Source organism: Lissotriton helveticus, chromosome 1_1 (genome assembly GCF_964261635.1).
Source record: "Lissotriton helveticus chromosome 1_1, aLisHel1.1, whole genome shotgun sequence".
NCBI lineage: Eukaryota > Metazoa > Chordata > Amphibia > Caudata > Salamandridae > Lissotriton > Lissotriton helveticus.
The window spans coordinates 2,121,596,772-2,121,612,148 of NC_136057.1; positions in this window are offsets into that span (position 1 = coordinate 2,121,596,772).

Sequence of the window (15,377 nt, forward strand, 5' to 3'; positions counted from 1 at the left end):
GTGCTCCAGCTTCAGAAGGAGCAGCCTAAGGTGATCTTCCTCCGATCTTCTGGTCCCATGCGGCGGCCATCTTGAGACCAGGTGCCGCCAGTTGGGCTGATCCCAGCTCCCCTCAGTTCTTGCAGCGGGGGGAGGGGAGGGTGGTGTTCCCGCCCCAGCCCTTAGCTTGTTCCGTGGTGAGGGGTGGCAGCAGACCCAATCCTCAGCGAGGGACAGCCTACTGGGATCTTCCTTCATCCCTCTGTTCACAGGTGGCGGCCATCTTAAGAACAGGCGTCGCCGGATGAGCCGATCCCAGCTCCCCTCAGCCCTTGTAGCAGGCAGCCATAATCCCTACTTTGGTGGTGGTGCCTACTAGGCACCGCTGAAGGGATTATGATGTCCCTCCCCTCCAGCCGTTTCATGTTGGTTTACATGCCATGAAAAGGCTGGTGGAACTGGACATTGGGGGCCCATAGTGGGCCCCTCTTCCCCCTGGCCCTTAGTTTTGGTTGTTGGGGGCACTTTTTCCTGCACCATGTGGCAGGCACCGCATGGTGCCTGCCACATGTGCAGCGATTTGTATTATGTCTATTTTTTGTACTGTGGTGTGTGCTGCAGCACACAGCACCCGTCGCAATACAAAACATAGACATTGTGACTGCCTTGGAGGCTGTCACATTGTAATTGCATTGACGGGACCGTCAACAGCAAGTAGGAAGGTCTCGTTATCCAATCGTCCGCCCACCATCCTAATCAGCCCCATAATTATTGATAATTGTGCAGAGTTATTTATTCGTTTTTGTAGATACAATTTATCATTTTATGGTTAATTTATTTTCAACATTTCAAGGAGGGAGATGTGATGTGTTTGTTATTTAGCATTCTCAAATGTGGTATGCACTAATGTGGTACTTTTGTACTCTAGAATGTGAGCTTCTCGGAATTCTGGAGACAACAGTTACATACCATGGTTGAGGAGTGCAGATACTCCTGGGTTGTCGCTAATTAAGGAATCTTATTCTCTGACATATGCATCACAGTTCCTTACATAGTCATTTTAGAATGTGCTGCATGATTTGAGAATGCCAGGATGGACTTGCTTATTAGCATACAAATGCATGGTATGACCACTGCTTTCATGTGGAGCTTGGCAGTCTGAGGTCGCCAAAGCATGCAAACGTGGGCCCCCTACACCCTGCATTCAATCTGATATTAAAAGCAGGGTGAAGGCAAAGAAGGTATGAGTTGGGATGAAGTGGATGCCGCTGCCATCTTGAATTTAAGGTGAGGTATAAGGTGTGACTAGAGCTTCCCCAAACCAAGGGCCTCCTTTATATTTTATTTGTTCCAAAACAGGGTGCCTTTTCTGAAATGACTGAATTTAGTTCAGAAAGTAAGTCACTGGAATCGGAACCATCCAGCTGAAACTTGATGTCACTACCCTTAGGAGTGAATTTGAAAACCGTCAGGACTATTGAGGTGGAACAATGGCCTAATAAAAATTTGAAAGAGTAGGAGAGACCTTTGTGGGTCATTGCAGTTAATGTTTTGGGATGGCAAAAGATAGTTGACATTTTGCAGATTGAGTGCATTTATAGAGAAAGGGGTACAACGATTCAATTGTCAAATTAGAAGTTCCTGATACTTGTAAGGATGCTACAACAAGAGGACATGCTGAAGGCATGCTGTTGAGAGCTGGTTAAAGATCTAATCAATGAGAACAGCTTCCCCTGGTCTGCAATGGACAGCAAGTCATCCCAGACCTCCAGCGTTGCTGTCTAGAACTAGTGCCTGGAACAGAAACCTGATGCATAGATCCAAGAAGAGCCTGTAACCAAACACTACCACTTGTTCTAGGACCTTTTTCAACCATGACATTCAAGTGTTTGGGCTTAAATTGTTCAAATCTGAGAAGGTATTTTTCAACAATGGGGTCACAAAAGTACCTTTCTGAGGGTCTAGAGCAGCACTACTGGACAGGCAGAAATTACACACTCTAGTCAAATGTTGTGTTATGTTATGACATGTTATGTTATTCTATGCTATGTGTATTTGTCAAATGCACTATCACCCGTGAGGGTAACTTGGTGCTTAGGTGGTGTATGTGCCTAGCTCTGCCTTTGGTGTGTTGGTTAATTGAAAAGTTAGGTCTTCATCTTCTTGCGGAATTCAAGAATAAAGGAGGATGGTTTGATGTGGAGTGGGTCGTTCCATGTGGGTCGTTCCATGCTTTACAAGTGATGCAAGAGAATGCTCGTCTTCCTGATCTGGTACTGTGTATGCATAGGATGTGTGTGAATAGGAATCCTTTAGAGCGGAGGTGGAAGGAGATGAGACTGTTCAGGTGGATGAGGCCTGAGTTGTGAAGTGCCTTGAATGAGTGTGTTGGGTGTTTGAATTAAGCACATTTGTGTATCAGATTCCAGTGTAGTTACCTGAGGTGTGTTGTGAGGTGAGTTCTGTGTGGGAGGTTAAGGATGAGACTGTCTGCTGAGTTCTGCAATGATTGTAGACTTCTTTTAGTGAGTTGTTTGGTGATCCCAGCATACAGGGTGCTCCCATATTCCAAATTGCTGGTGACTAGGGTGTGAGTGACAGGAGTTGCTTGGGAGTCATTTGGAGATCTTCTTCAGCATCTTCAGAGTGTGAAAGTAGGATGCATTTATGACATTGACTTGTGTGGTCATAACTAGTTTGCTCACAATTATTATTCTGAGGTTCCTGGTATGGGTTCTGGTTGTTGATGTGGGTCTGAGTTCAGCCGGTCACCAGTTGGAGTCCAAATTGGGCACTAGTATTTCAGAATGGGTTTTGACTGTGAGTGCTAAAAGAGAATTTTTATGCAGGCTATTCCCAGAAGAGATTTTGCATGCTGGAATCTTCCTGTCTGCATGCTGGTTTCACCTGTGTTGGTTCACATATCTGAGTTTCACTAACATCAAGAAGTCCTGAATCTTAAACATCTTAATCACTTGCTGTAAGGTCTCCATCTTGAACCAGATGTCGGGGACTCACACATTCCAGTTCTTCAGGTCAAACACTAACCTCAACACTCCGAATACATTCTACACCATCGACCTTTTGGATTCGAATATAAAGCTCCAATCTGCTCATTGTAACAGTACTAGGAACAGGGCCCACTACTTCTCCAATTCCAAAAATCCCCTCCTTCCAGGCTCTGCACTGCACACTTATCAAGGGGTAAAGAGCACTTATCGCACCAGACCAGACATTACAGGATAGGAGATGCAATAACCCCCGAAAAAAATTGTAAGTACGCTTGGATTGGGGAAGGGCGTTTGTTATAAAAAAAATAAGGTGTAGGAAATACCTTTATTTATGAAGAGAGCAGTTAGGGTAGATCTGTACGGGTGGCTGCACATCTTATGTTGATAGGAATGGAACGAAGAAAGACCTCGTCATAGAAATGATATAAAGAAAGGAGACCTGGTGAAAATCATGTTTTCCACAATGTATGCAGATTCTGGTAGCCATTGTGACATCATAACCTACAGGTAGAATGCTATTGCAGGAGGGTAGTGAACCCTCCTGCAATAGCAGGTGAACCGGTTGTCACAAATACACTGCAATAAAAATAATAGAGATAGGATGATATAGAGGCATTGCAGGCCTCCAAGCATTATAATACAAATAATGTTTTACAAGTCAAGTGAACGTTTCTACCACTCTTTATTCTCAACTCTGAAAATGGTGGTGCTTTAAAGAAAACTGTTGATCCAGCTATGAACGCTGAGGATTTCGATTCTGCAGCACATTCATTTATTTTTAACTCTGTATGAAAAAATACATTAAACACAGATCTTGTTTTGTGACTTTCACCTATTTTCAAAAGATTTTTGCTCCAGGCAGGGAATGAGAAAAACACTTTTGAAAATAAGGCCGAAAGAAATTTCAGAATGCGGGCGCCTGCAGCACTTTTTTGCTAGAGTAAGGAATGTTTCTTCAAACTGCAAAGTCTGTGCCCTACAGGCCATAATCAGTAGCTCTCTCTACTCTTTTTTCACTGGGGCCTAATCTGCATGTTTCTCGTCTGCTTGCAGCTATATGCATTCATTAGAAGATAATCTCAATAGATTTTAAAGTGTAAATTGCATGAATTTGGAGAAGTTAGCGGCTGTCAGCTCGCTCCTCAGAACGATGGTGTACGTACAGGTACTTCGCCAGCCATTTTTCTAACAGCCAAAGTAGGACTGCAGCTCTTGTAAACTTTCAGCTGGAGACAAGAAGCAGTAAATGGTGCACTTGAGCAAAACAGTATAGCTCTTAGGCTTATTTTTACACCCAAGTAGGCAAACCAATGCAACATATTGCAATAATATTATGAATAATAAAAAGGACAATATGAAAAATAATAATAATAACACTATTATTAATAATAATAAATACATTACGCCTTATTGCCCACAAGTTGGCAGACGTGAACCAATGATTGGCCCAGTAATAGAGGTAGATATTGGTGCCCAAGGGAGGGGCGTGGGGGAGTGCAAAAGATTCCCCAGGGGCACAGATGTCGACTATTTAAAACCTTAGTTAAGTGAAGCTATATATGAGATACATATATAATATGTGGGATTTTGCACTCCCAGTGAAAATGCCTGTATCTAATTTCTTTATAATTGGTGGCTTGTGGCACAGTAAGTCACAGATTATAAATCATAAATCAACTGTAATAAGTTATTACAGTCGATGTCACAATGTCTGCTTCCAGAGCCAGCAGCTGAGGTGAAAGGCAGGTCAGTTCACAGAGCAGCTGTTTAAAGCAATGAAAAAGAAACATTGCTTTTTCTTTTTTCTCCTCTATTTTTCTAGCTTACAGTGACAATTATAAATAACGTTTATTTTTTGCAATCCTTAGATAATTATAGAAAAGTTACACTCTTTCTGCATCTTTCTACACATTTCGAGTTACTGCAGCATTTTTTTTAAACTGATTTGTATTGAACTAATACTTATCTATTTGCAACAAATATCTAACAGGCATTTAATGTGTTTATTTTTGCACTAGAGGGTCTATTTGTATTCTTCATGTTTGCAAACATGCTGTCTTTCATATGAAAGAGCTACTCAGAGTTGTAAGTTGTTTGTGAGGAAGGTGATGATGTGATCATGTATTATATGAGCTAAATTACCCCCGTAGCACAAGAAAAGGATAATGAGGGACCCTCAGAGTTCCATAACCCTATAAAGGAATTCAGCCTTCGGTCTCATTCCTCTATATGGTTATGGAACCTCTCGGTGAGTACAATACCCTTATAATGTATGGCATATGGTACTTTATCCCACATATATGAGAGAGAGAATACATAAAGGGTAATTATTTTAATGGTACAATAATACCTTTATGAGGATTTCTTTTAGCATCATGAACCACAAGGTCAAAGGCTTATAAATGTCGCCAGAGACCTATAGATAGAAATATAAGACCATATCACATATGTAACCCTCTATTTTTTGTGAATGAAAAACACAACTCTCAGGACAGCCTAGAAAGTCTAGAATTTGTTTAATGCAAAAATAGTCTACATGCAGGCAAAATATTGTGAGGCACTTGCTGTTTCAACGGACCAGAGTTTCTGTCCTCAAACAGTTTGAGTGTTTAATCCTAAAATCCATATACCGAGGAAGCATTCTTGTTTTTTTTACTCAAGGCAAGTACATAGAAAAAACAGCATGTGATCGCTACTGCAAGTAACTGATTCTAAATAATGAGCAGGTTCCAGGATCTTCTCACAAGAAAGAATGTGAGAAATCCTTGAAGAGCACATATGGAAGGCACGTATAAGCGCTGCCTCCAATAATTTTAAGATTTGTGCTTTGTTGTGACAATCCTTGGAACAAGGTTATGTTTACTACACAGTGGATAAAATGTGCAAATGAGTAACTCTATAAATAAAATGGCTTTGGTAATTAGTAAATGCATAGAACTTAGCAGAGTACTAGGATTTTAGTGGACTGCAGGCTGACATAAGAACGACATAGTAGATCAATTATAAAATGCATTAATGTAGGCTAAGACATACCTGAGCATTTCCACAGTACGTAAACAATAGCGTTTTCTTTCTCAATTTACATGTTCATTTAGGGGCAGCTCGCTTTAAGTATGTTTCCCCCAAAACACAGCTAACTGATTGGAATTAGAATGTTGAGTTTTGTATAGCTTTCATAAATACATTTTTGGTATAACAGCAGACAATTGTAAGGGTCAGTGGATTTATGAGATTCTGTGGCTGCTTGGATCATTGCATATTTTGGAGCTATGGTCTTGCCACATAATATGCCTCATAAGTTACATAATCAAAATATTCTTTAGTTTTCAAATGGAGGAAAACTTTGATCCATGCCAGAGAATGTACTGCATTGGGTGGTTGCTCATTTATTATTCGCTTTTGCTTTTTTAAAATACTTTTACGGTTAATTTGGTACCACCCACGAGACCCACAGTTTTTTTCTTCTTTTTACAATGGGCAATGGAGGGAATCCCAGGGCCACCACGGCCTTGCTGGCTCCCTGCAAGCAGCCCCCTTTCATGGGGCTAAGTGGGAGGAAACATTTTTTATCTATGGGGTGCTCAAACTCCCACCCCGGGACCCCTACACCATTATAATTCTTGGAGGAGATGGGGGAGCCCTGGAGCCTCTGCGGCCTAGTCTACTCCCTGCTCTTGCAGGCATGAAGTTTTTTTTATATGTATATTGGCATGCCCTAGTGCCCACGCCAGGGCATGCCACAGCTTTTACCACATTGTGGGTTTGGGGAGTAGTTCAGGGCCCTCACAACTCCATAGGCTCGCTACTCCTGCAGGATCCGGTATGTCTTTTTTTTTTAAAGTGGCGTTCACCCAGGGCATACCACGACTAGTGCTGGCATTTTTTGTTAAATGGGGTAAACCAGTAGATACCCTCATTGGGGCTCCTGGGGGAGGCCCAGGGATTATAACTTATCAAATGACAATATTTGTCAGAATACAGTGTTTGGTAGAGTATTGAATTACAATTAGTGTTGTCTGGTTAGCGAGCTGAAAAGAGTGTGTAACAAGGTCAGCTACTTATAATAATTTGAAGGTGGTGGATAAATTGTAAATGAAAGTTATAATTATAACTTTAGAATTTTTAAAGTTTGTGTAGTTTAAACTTGGTTTGCAGAGGGAAAATATGTTTTCCTGAGTATAACTAGCTTTAATCTCTGGTTTGTTCATTGAATTTCAGTGGTTTTTAAATTTATTTTTATAAAAATATGTTTCAAATCGTAGACTCTAGTGTCACAAATGGAGAGTTGTTATGTGGATTGTCATACAGTAAAGTGGAGGAGAGTATTGTAAAGTCTATTGTCATAGACTGGAGAATTGTAGATTGGAAGTGTGTTGAGTAGAAGAGAGTGTGCATTATATCGTACAGTGTACTAAAGTGTTATATTGTGTAGTGTCAGGGTGTCTCATATAGTGGAGTCAAGTATTTATGGGCCTGATTACGAGTTTAGTGACGCGGTGCCAGGTCCGCCCCGCTACTGCACTGCCAAACCCGTGGTCGGGCTGCATGCCTGATTACAAGTATTTCTCATGTCTGGTGGGCTTTTTTATGTTCCCATGGTGGTCCCCTGAAAATGGGCGCTATGCAGTAACAGTTTTTGGCGTAAACCAAAACCAGTTCCAGCACGGCATGGACTGTAAAGTTCATCATGAGCCAGGAGTCCAGTATGATGCTGAGGTTGTGGGCAGGGTTCCCAGTGTGGAGGGCCACCGGGAGTCATTCCATGCTGAGGGTGAGGGTACTATGATGAGGACCTGAGTCTTGTTCGAATTCAGTTTGAGGCAGCTGCTCTTCATCCAGGTGATGACAGCCTTCATTCCGTTGTGGAAGTTGTTTCTGGTGGTTCATGGTTCACTGGTGAGGGAGAGGAGCAGTTGGCTGTTGCCTGTAAAGGAGACAATGTTGAGTCCATAGTTCCTGACGATGGTCGTGTGATAGGCCATGCAGACGTTGAAGAGGGTGGGGCTCAGGGAGGAAGCCTGAGGAACTCCACAGCTGATCTCTGTGGGTTTAGAGGGGAACGGAGATAATCTGACTCGCTGTGTTCACCCAGTGAGGAAGGAGTGAATCCAGTCCAGGGCATTGACACGGATGCTGGCATCATGGAGTCTCTTGATTAGGGTGTGTTTGGAGATGGTGCGGTCTCAGTGCCGTGGACGTGCTTTGTTTTAATGAACTCAGAGAGTTGGGCGTTGATGGCCTTCTCAATGACCTTGGCTGGGAAGGGAGCAGGGAAATGGGTTTGAAGTTCTTGAGGTTGGTTGGGTCAGCATATGGATTCTTTAGCAAAGTGTTGATCTTGGGATGTTTCCAGTCATCAGGGAAGTGGCGGTCTTGCTTGAGCAGTTGATGGTGCAGCAGAGCTTGGGGGCGGCGGTGGTTGCTGCTGTGTGGAAGATTTGGTGCAGACATAGGTCCAAGGGGGCTCTGGATGGAATGCTCTTCATGGTCTTAAGAGTATCCAGTTGAGTAGGATCTGTTGGGGGGAAGGCATGGTTCGGGGCGATGGTGTGGGGCTTGGTAAGATGATCTTGGGTGTCGAAGCTGTCATTAATCTTCCTGATCTTGTAGTGGAAGAATATGCCAAGTTTGTTAGAGAGGTCCTGGGAGGGTGGGACATCTGTGGTCTCACTGTTGGGCCTGGGGAACTCCTTGACGGTGGCTAAGAGTTCTTTACTGTTGTGTTCGCTGGTGTTTATTCTGTCCTGGAGGGCTATTTTGTTAGTGGTTTTGAGGAGGAGGTGGTGTGTGGTTATTGGAGCTTTGAAGGTTGTGTGGGTTTCAGGGGGTTTGTTGTTCCTCCATGTTTATGATTTCGGTTAGACCATGGGGCCTTAGTAGGCCCACATAGAAGCAAAAGAGGTTGTGTGGAAGTTTATTTATTTACTGTTTCCCTTCCCTTTTCTTCCGGACCTAAAAGTAGTTCTAGGGGGTACCTTTTCTTGTTAGTTAACTTAACTCTTCAACAGTCACCTCTCGGACACTAAGTAGAGGAACTGGGAAATTGGAAAGGGGTAGTAGATAGGACATATAGTGTCCTGATATGTATATTACACTGAGCCCCTCAAGTGAGAGTCAGGACACTCTGGAGGACAGCATTCCACTGAGATTACACCGAGGAAGATGGGTTGACATTAAGGTTTCCCATGATAAATTGCTAAGAGAAGCTAAACTTAAGTGCTCCTTGTTACAATGCTGAAAAAGTGATACTGGACACCCTCACATTTACACATGGATGGCCTCCGACTAGATTCAGAATGTTGGACTCAATTTTGGGAAGAAATGTGCCACATTCTTACCTCAACTCCAGGTGTAACCATATACACCTTCATGCCATTTGACCCTTCTTTACAATATACTGAAAAACGTGGTATCATTGAAACACAGGAGGAGGTGACTGACAGCAAAACTACGCCACTAGAGTGAGCCTATCCTCCCCACACAAGGAGAATTGCTTAATGAGGTATTCAGAGTTTCTGGTTGTGAAAGGGTTACATACAAGATGGATGACTAATTAGACACATATCTTTCAATATGGGAGCCACTTTGAGCCTGTTGACTGAAATGACATGTGATACCTTGTTGTAATGTATAGTAATCTGGATAGGCCTGTAAAGTGTTGTGCTTTTGTTTGGAGACGCCTCACAGAATGGTGTGTAATAATTGAGAATAGGAGGTAGAGCAGAAACAGTGAAATGCATAACATCGCAACGTGTAACGTTTGTCTATATAGCACCAAAGATAGAAACATTTACCATAGAAGGCTTTTACACAGGGTTCACAATAATGTGTGGAAGGTGACTCTAGTAAACTGATCTATTAGTTTAAGAGCGGGGTGGAATTTTGATTCAAGACTGGAATGTTAAAAAACATATGTGATCAATGTGATGCTTTAGGATGGTAGGGGGGATTGGGACTGATATTAATATTTGAAATGTCAGACATCATTTTGTCTTGTGTTCTTTCATAACATGCAAGACATTCAAACTGTTTACGTTGTGATATGTTGCATGCACAATTTCTGCCCCGTTTCACATTTCAAAATATATGCCAGGTAAAAGTATGTGTTGTAGTCCAGACTGGTCCGCAAACTCCATTTAGTGTCCAGTCGAGATTAATGCCTTAGACGATTTACAACTAATGCATCATTGTTGACTGTTCTCCACACTTCCTACATTTCCAAACAGTTTATTCGAAATAGTCACGTACATTTTAGGGAGATGAAATGGAGTTTATTAAGGTAGGCAACATTTCAGAACTGAGAAAGAAAAGAAATAATCTAGAACACAAGGGGAACCATCTGCAACAGAGGTTCCACGGTTCAAAATATAAAATCAACACAAAATAAAGCCATCTGTCAACTTCAGCTCAAGCGTAGCTTATCTGTCCAGGACTGCACCTTGTTCCCATGATTGTTAAGGTGAACGTCTTACTTTCATGGATCTGATTTCTAGTCAGTTCCCAATAGTGTGTCCCTTTCAGAGTCTTCTTGCAGTGCCAGTGTTACAGAGAGGCTAACAATGTTTCCGAAGTGTTCCCTTTTCCACAACCTAAAGCCCGGAAGAGGCCGAATCAGCTAATTAGAGGGAACCACGATTCTCCCATCGTAAAGCTACATTTCCTCCTGGACCACGGGGTGAACTATTAGATTTATTAATCCACCCTGTGCTTTGGAATCTTAATGGCCATAAAGCTGACCAACAACACACAGCATTAAAAAAAACAGTCACAAAAGATAGAAAAGGACTAAATCATGTTTTATGTATGAATCCTGCGCCCATCCTCCATATGAGCTCTCCTTGGACATGAACTGCGGCAGGTTCTCGCCGTGTAACTGGAGAAAAGTTTCCCTAAGTTTCATGTTACTAAATGACAAAAAATGAACACGCTTAATAATCTCCAATTTGGTTTCTACTGTAGTTAATGATACAGGCACAGCAAGGTAGCCACTGTAAGTGCACCGAGAAGTGGCCACAAGTGTTGCAAATTTAATTAAAAGCCAGAAAGTCATCGCAATGACAACTCAGCAGAAAGCCATTTATTTTTAAAATCTAATATACTTTTCTCGACTAAAGGCTAAAGCACATGCTGACTTATACATTTAAATCTAACTGGTATAAGCGCGCTTGATGATTTTTTTGCGCACAGGGTGGTGCTCAATTTGCAATGGAGTAAATTGGCAGAATTGTATGTGGTGGATTTTTTTAACTCACTCAAAAGAAGCCTCATTAAAACTATATGGTAGGCTGTATACTTTCTTCATCATTAGCTGGCCTAACTGCAGATAAAAGTGATACAATTATGGATTTATATAAATCCTGTTGTCAATTTACTGCTGCAGCACCGCCAAGCAACCTCATTTTAAATAGGGTATTTTATTCTTAGAGCGTTTTGCTTTTAATGAGCATGCAGTTTGTCATTGCTCAGAACCCCACAAGAGAGAAATCTGCAGATTCGAAAGAGGAGGAACGTCAAGGAGTTCTTTGCGGCCAGAATACATACAAATTTGTATTTTGTGTCGATGTTTTCAAACATGTGTAATTTCCTTTATAGTGAAATTTGAAGTATTGTTCAAAAAGGAAAATGAAAGATAGTGCTTGCTGCTTCCTTAAAGGTCTTTATTCCAACTTTATAAAACACTTTAATTTTTCGGTGGCCTATTTGCACTTTCATTTATTTACTAAGCATCAGATGATCCTAAATGCTATGATGTATTTATGTATTAATCCGTAATTCCATTTTTTATTTGTTTATGCCGGTCTCCGAACATATGCGTACTTATCTATCTATCTGTCTGTCTATCTATCTATCTATCTATCTATCTATCTATCTATCTATCTATCTATCTATCTATCTATCTATCTATCTATCTATCTATCTATCTACCACCATTGTTTAATGTGGGGATTATCCATACTACAAATGCAGATCTTCTTATATGGTTTATCTCATGATGTTTTGTAATGTACAATTTGACATTAGCACAGGAAGCAATAACTATTTGTACGCATGTTTATTAGTACAAATGTGCTAAATAACATGTTTTCTGCCACATTTATGTTCTCAGGCATTGCATATACATGCGTTTCTGTCTTTGTAACTTTTTTACATGCAACTTTACACAATATAAGTAACAATTTGTAAAATGTATAATTTTCAAACAATTACAATTACATGATGCAATCTAAGCGTTTATTTAAAACGCATATTCATTTTGTACTCCATCCGATAATAATTAAGTACATTTCGGAATAAAAAATATTTTGCATTGCTACCTTTTTAATATTTTTATTTAAAGGATTACTAACATTTCTGTAAGGATTAAAGTCTATTGTACATTTTGTAATAAAGGAGAGGACTCGATTGGATTCAGTTGTAGGCTTAGAGTGTAATGGTTACATTCAAGTAATAATATAGCCTTATAGCCCGCCGTAGCGGGCTATACCGGCTATTAAAGGCCCGCTGAATCGTTAAAGGCCCGAGCCGAAGGCGAGGGACTTTAACGAAACAGCGGGACTTTAATAGCCGGTATAGCCCTGCTACGAAGGGCTATAAGGCTATTAGAACATTCTGCCACTAGAGGGCAGAATGTTCTAACAAATTAAACAAAGGGTTCTCGAAGCTTGAGGGGATTTAAATCCCCTCGAACTTCGAGAAGCCTTTGTAGAACATTGGAATGTTGCTCTGCGGGCCTTTACCGGCCCGTAGAAGCAGGGAACACTCCATTGTCTGCAATGGAGCTCCCAAAATTCCAATGTTCTAATAGCAAATAGAGATGGAGCTACTAGGTAGGCGTGGACAAGGATTGAGTCAGAGGACCCACGGTGACACTGTTAGCGCTGCTACGTGAATAGCCACCAGCAGGGAGCAGAGCACTTTCCTCCCTGGATAATACTGGCATTATAAATCAGACCCTTTACATTTTGGGTACAGTGCACAATATTTTAGAAAGAGGCTATGTGTTTCTTCATGGCACTCCAGGAGTGGAAATCACATGAAGAATAGTTGTCTTTTGGTGATAAGGAACCACCATTTTTTCTTCCACAGCAACACAGACCTTCTGTTGCAATGCACATGAGTGAATAACTCGGGGTTATTACAAAGGAACAAGTGATTAAAATGTCATGGCTTTTAGTCACAATCTAAATAATTATTTGGTGATGCTACACTGATTTTAGGAACTGTGGTGGATTTAATGACATTTTGACCATAGAAAAAATGTTGATCCTTCTAAAGATTTTTGCACCGTTTGCGAGAGATAAGTTTTCCCTTTTGAAGCGGTCATTGAATTTATGACCAGCAGCCCACAGTGCTGAAATACGGTTTCTTGTTCTCAAAATCATCTCCCCCAAGCATCTCAAAACGCAGTCTGACATGTTTAACCACGTCGCTGCGGCGTGAACTCCGCCACTGTGCTGGGACATTCCACCGGGGGCCGCCATGAGCACGGAAGAGGTTAAAGAAATGTATACTTTCAGTCTGCCAGTTGATTGAAGCATGTTCTTTGGTCACTTCACAAGAGTTGTAGTGAAAGTACTAATTCGATGCACTGATAATGAAGGTGAGGGGCACATGGACCACATATTATTCTAACACATGGGAACTCACAAACATTTACCAAGGGGCCCCAAACTACTGTCTGTGGCATGCTGGAGGGCAAACTTATGCTAACGGGGTGAGACCCAGGGTAATGAAAGGTGATCGTAGGGAGATGTGAAGCATTTGCATGGTGAGGACAACAAACTGAGTCACATGATAATTGCCTGCCACCAATGCTCTTTTCTCATGCTCTACTCTCATGCACCAAGAATGAAAGTCAAAGACAAAGTAAACTTCTATTGTATTATGTGAGAGGGAAAGATATACTCATCTGATGGTGGCTGGATTGCAAAATGTGAAACCCAAAAACCTTAATATATGCCCGTTTAACAGCTTTCGGAATGTTCCTGAACTGTCAAGTGAACAGCAGCCCACAGCTGTTGGTCACCCGGGGACCACAATCAAAGGTCAGGATGCCGCATTCTTCCCCCTGGCTGTATTTTGAGTATCCCTCCTCTAAAAGGAACTGTACAGTTCACAGCCTTTGCTAGAAACCGTGCTGCAGGGCATTAGCACAGCACAAGGATATTATTTTACTTCCTGTTATTAATGCAAATAGATAATCTCCCAGAGTTAAAATGTGAGGGGTGGGGTGGTTGGTGTTTTTGTCTTTTCATAGTATGATCTTCCACTTGTTATCAATTTTCCCATATTATCTGTGACTTGACATTCATTTTCTCATTTTTACAGCTCTAGGGACCTCGACGATAACACTTAAGGGCCTCAACTTACACCAGTAGGGTCTAGTCCAGGTCCTGTTGTAACTGGTATTCTGGTGACTCAAGGAAAATGCTTCCTGCAGCTTTTAATGTATCTGTAGCCACACAAAAGGTTAGCCAACTACCCTTGGAATCCACATTTTGCTCCTCGGTACATATGGGAACAGGTCCAGCCCTTCTGGTCTTCATACAGGTCAGAGACATCAGCTCCAGTCATATTCGCTTCTTCCACATGTCTGGATGTGTTTTGAAAGCATTAACCAGTGGGCGATGATGAATTCTGGCCATTCCCTGACCAACAGGAAAACATTTCTCATGGGTAAACCTTCACTCTTTTGTAGCACATCTGTTTATCTTCCAGCACAATAACATGTAGTGCATCATTCTGAGTGAAATCTAACATGGCAGAACTGCCCCTGAGGGAAGTTGGTGCCCAACCAGGGGCGTTTCTAGGGAAATGAGCAGTATCATCATCCTCAGCCACATCAAACTGATTCTGCCACATATACGCAGGGATCAAAAGCCCCTCTGCCTCATATCTCATTTTACATTTGAATGGTGACAGGGTCCCAGTTTCTCAGGAGCAGTGCTCTCAAATGCCCACTGTTGAGCAGCACTGAGTCTGTGCTAATAAAGTAAACAGAGGTTCAAATTGGCCTGACGATTTGTAGGGATTTGAGGGAGAGTGCTGTGGAGAGGGAGTTCTGGAATGAGACATATCAATAGCTATGAGTATTCCTACAATTAACTCATATGGATGATTTAGAACGCTTATAACCTAATAATATTTTACAGATGAGATTAAGAATACTTTACTTTCCTTATCCACATTGAGATTGTGAAATATATTTTTCTAACCTATTGTCCTTAAGCGATTTTCATTCAAAGCGCTTTAAATTGGTACCACTGCCACAATCGAGGTAACCAATATAGTTTGATGCAAATATCATGTCAAAAGTATTGCTTACCAAAATGTTATGTCCCTATACTTATAATGGTAAGTACAAACATATCAGGAAAAAAATATTGT